Genomic DNA, 4,908 nt, shown 5'->3' on the forward strand with positions numbered 1-4,908 from the left:
CCCTCTCCACCACAACTCACCTCCTCCCTCTCCACCACAACTCCGCCTCCTCCCTCTCCACCACAACTCCACCTCCTCTCTCTCCACCACAACTCCACCTCCTCTCTCTCCACCACAACTCCACCTCCTCTCTATCCACACAACTCCACCTCCCTCTCCACCACAACTCCTCCTCCTCCCTCTCCACCACCACTCCACCTGCTCCCTCTCCACCACAACTCCGCCTCCTCCCTCCCCACCACAACTCCACCTCCTCCCTCTCCACCACAACTCCACCTCCTCCCTCTCCACCACAACTCCACCTCCTCTCTCTCCACCACAACTCCACCTCCTCTCTCTCCACCACAACTCCACCTCCTCCCTCTCCACCACAACTCCACCTCCTCCCTCTCCACCACAACTCCGCCTCCTCCCTCTCCACACAACTCCACCTCCTCCCTCTCCACCACAACTCCGTCTCCTCCCTCCACCACAACTCCACCTCCTCCCTCTCCACCACAACTCCGCCTCCTCCCTCTCCACCACAACTCCACCTCCTCCCTCTCCACCACAACTCCACCTCCTCCCTCTCCACCACAACTCCGCCTCCTCCCTCTCCACCACAACTCCACCTCCTCCCTCTCCACCACAACTCCACCCTCCTCACTCTCCACCACAACTCCACCTCCTCCCTCTCCACCACAACTCCACCTCCTCTCTCTCCACCACAACTCCACCTGCTCCCTCTCCACCACCACTCCACCTCCTCCCTCTCCACCACAACTCCACCTCCTCCCTCTCCACCACAACTCCGCCTCCTCCCTCTCCACTACAACTCCACCTCCTCTCTATCCACCGCAACTCCACCTCCTCCCTCTCCACCGCAACTCCACCTCCTCCCTCTCCACCACCACTCCACCGTCTCCCTCTCCACCACAACTCCACCTGCTCCCTCTCCACCACAACCCCGCCTCCTCCCTCTCCACCACAGCTCCACCTACTCTCTCTCCCCCACAACTCCACCTCCTCCCTCTCCACCACAACTCCACCTCCTCCCTCTCCACCACAACTCCACCTCCTCTCTCTCCACCACAACTCCACCTCCTCCCTCTCCACCACAACTCCACCTGCTCCCTCTCCACCACAAGTCCGTCTCCTCCCTCTCCACCACAACTCCACCTCCTCCCTCTCCACCACAACTCCACCTGCTCCCTCTCCACCACAACTCCGTCTCCTCCCTCTCCACCACAACTCCACCTACTCTCTCTCCACCACAACTCCACCTCCTCCCTCTCCACCACAACTCCACCTCTCCTCCCTCTCCACCACAACTCCACCTCCTCTCTCTCCACCACAACTCCGCCTCCTCCCTCTCCACCACAACTCCACCTCCTCCCTCTCCACCACAACTCCGCCTCCTCCCTCTCCACCACAACTCCACCTCCTCCCTCTCCACCACAACTCCACCTCCTCTCTCTCCACCACAACTCCACCTCCCCCCTCTCCACCACAACTCCACCTGCTCCCTCTCCACCACAACTCCGTCTCCTCCCTCTCCACCACAACTCCACCTCCTCACTCTCCACCACAACTCCACCTCCTCCCTCTCCACCACAACTCCACCTCCTCCCTCTCCACCACAACTCCACCTGCTCCCTCTCCACCACAACTCCGTCTCCTCCCTCCTCCACCCACAACTCCACCTCCTCCCTCTCCACCACAACTCACCTGCTCCCTCTCCACCACAACTCCACCTCCTCCCTCTCCACCACAACTCCACCTGCTCCCTCTCCACCACAACTCCGTCTCCTCCCTCTCCACCACAACTCCGTCTCCTCCCTCTCCACCACAACTCCACCTACTCTCTCTCCACCACAACTCCACCTCCTCCCTCTCCACCACAACTCCACCTCCTCTCTCTCCACCACAACTCCACCTCCTCTCTCTCCACCACAACTCCACCTCCTCCCTCTCCACCACAACCTCCGCCTCCTCCCTCTCCACCACAACTCCACCTCCCTCCCTCTCCACCACAACTCCACCTCCTCCCTCTCCACCACAACTCCACCTCCCTCTCTTTCCACCACAACTCCACCTCCTCCCTCCTCCACCACAACTCCACCTCCTCCCTCTCCACCGCAACTCCACCGGTCCCTCTCCACCACAACTCCACCTCCCTCCCTCTCCACCACAACTCCACCTCCTCCCTCTCCACCACAACTCCACTTCCTCCCTCTCCACCACAACTCCACCTCCTCCCTCTCCACCACAACTCCACCTGCTCCCTCTCCACCTCGTCCCTCTCCACCACAACTCCACCTCCTCCCTCTCCACCACAACTCCACCTCCTCCCTCTCCACCACAACTCCACCTCCTCCCTCTCCACCACAACTCCACCTGCTCCCTCTCCACCTCGTCCCTCTCCACCACAACTCCACCTCCTCCCTCTCCACCACAACTCCACCTCCTCCCTCTCCACCTCGTCCCTCTCCACCGCAACTCCACCTCCTCTCTCTCCACCGCAACTCCACCTCCTCCCTCTCCACCACAACTCCACCTCCTCCCTCTCCACCACAACTCCACCTCCTCCCTCTCCACCACAACTCCACCTGCTCCCTCTCCACCTCCTCCCTCTCCACCACAACTCCACCTCCTCCCTCTCCACCACAACTCCACCTGCTCCCTCTCCACCTCGTCCCTCGCCACCACAACTCCACCTCCTCCCTCTCCACCACAACTCCACCTTCTCCCTCTCCACCACAATTCCACCTGCTCCCTCTCCACCTCGTCCCTCTCCACCACAACTCCACCTCCTCCCTCTCCACCACAACTCCACCTCCTCCCTCTCCACCACAACTCCACCTGCTCCCTCTCCACCTCGTCCCTCTCCACCACAACTCCACCTCCTCCCTCTCCACCACAACTCCACCTGCTCCCTCTCCACCACAACTCCACCTCCTCCCTCTCCACCACAACTCCACCTCCTCCCTCTCCACCACAACTCCACCTGCTCCCTCTCCACCTCGTCCCTCTCCACCACAACTCCACCTCCTCCCTCTCCACCACAACTCCACCTGCTCCCTCTCCACCTCGTCCCTCTCCACCACAACTCCACCTCCTCCCTCTCCACCACAACTCCACCTGCTCCCTCTCCACCTCGTCCCTCTCCACCACAACTCCACCTGCTCCCTCTCCACCTCGTCCCTCTCCACCACAACTCCACCTGCTCTCTCTCCACCACAACTCCACCTCCTCCCTCTCCACCACAACTCCACCTCCTCCCTCTCCACCTCGTCCCTCTCCACCACAACTCCACCTCCTCCCTCTCCACCACAACTCCACCTCCTCCCTCTCCACCACAACTCCACCTGCTCCCTCTCCACCTCGTCCCTCTCCACCACAACTCCACCTCGTCCCTCTCCACCACAACTCCACCTCCTCCCTCTCCACCACATATTTTTTAGGGCTAATGTCATGTCATTTCGAAACATTTGAGCACAATTTTGAGATCCAGAGCAAAAAGCTTATTAAATGCGATGGGTATAGTTTTAGGTCGACAAAAACAACAGCCCAGTGCTACACGCTACTTGGTTTCTTGGTGAATCGCCTCAAATTATCGTCTTCGTTTTTTTCATCTTAATTTTGTCTTTGCTGCTGCTGTTTCTGCTCTACTTTCCGATGCATGGATTTCAGAAAAGAAAAGAAAAGTATGCAATTACAGTTGTGAGTTTCATGATGATTCAGATTAGATTTAGTTCAGATATGTTAAAACTACACTAAGTTTTTTTACCTGTTTGTATTAGTAATAGCCAATTTTTCGTTCATTTCGTGATAAAATTAACTTTCATTGGAGTTGGATCTATTTTATATTAAGCACTACATCTACTCTATCTTTAAACGTGAGCTCTGCTTTTTGTGGCCTTTCTGTGATTGTTGTTGTTGTTGTTGTTGCGGAGTACTTTGTTTTTGCTTGTGTTTGTGTTTGCTTGTTTATTTGTTTACTGCAGTGGTTTTCCATACAATCTTTTCAGTGAGGATGTTCAAAAACGTTCAGAGTAGCAGGCCGCCGAGCCCCGAAGGCCCAGGCGAACGTTTTGGGGTCCCGGAAAATTCTGAGAACTGCAACCCCTCGGATGGCTGCTTCTGAGTGCCCTGATCAGTTTTATTGTCGAGAAAGGACTTCGAAATAAACAAAAGCACATCACGGAAAGGCAGGAGAGAGCGGGGACGCCCGATCTTGCAGTTCAATCCTGTATAAAATAGTTCTATATCAAGTTGAATGAAATATTAACGCAATTTTTTTTCCTCACGTACATTTGCATGCATTGGCTACCATCTGCAATAGCGCACACATATCGTGTACTCTCTCTGACACACGTACACGCACGCCTCAATATGTATGCGTATCTATAAATTATGTTGACATTAAACAAAGTTTCGTAAGATCATTTGAGAAATGTCTAAGATTGTCGTTCGTCCCTGTACACGGATTTGTAAGCTATATTTTGACTTTATTTTTTTCTGAGTAATATAACTTTTTCATAAAACCATTTAAGAAATTTCGCCAAAGATCATAGCCCGATAACATGAGCAGGTTCTTCCATTTCCCCAGATGGTCCAAGAAGTCCTGGTCATAAGGGCGGTAATCCCCAATTCCGCGTTTTAGACCACGTTTTGAGACCTACTGTGTGTGTGTGGACTTGTTCAGTTATAATCATACTAATAAAACAACAAACCCGCCTGCTAATATGATCGCCGACTGCACTGTACTTAAACAAAGCTTCTTTGAAGTATTTTTCCGTAATAATCACACCAAGGCTCAATAAAATACCTTTTATCAAGAGCACAGATTCACTAGCTCTCCGGACTTCTTCGTGGGCCTTCGCTCCGTACAAAACAGGCGTGTACAATGTACACTGTAGCAATTAC

Source organism: Penaeus vannamei, chromosome 28 (genome assembly GCF_042767895.1).
Source record: "Penaeus vannamei isolate JL-2024 chromosome 28, ASM4276789v1, whole genome shotgun sequence".
NCBI classification, from domain to species: Eukaryota; Metazoa; Arthropoda; class Malacostraca; order Decapoda; family Penaeidae; genus Penaeus; species Penaeus vannamei.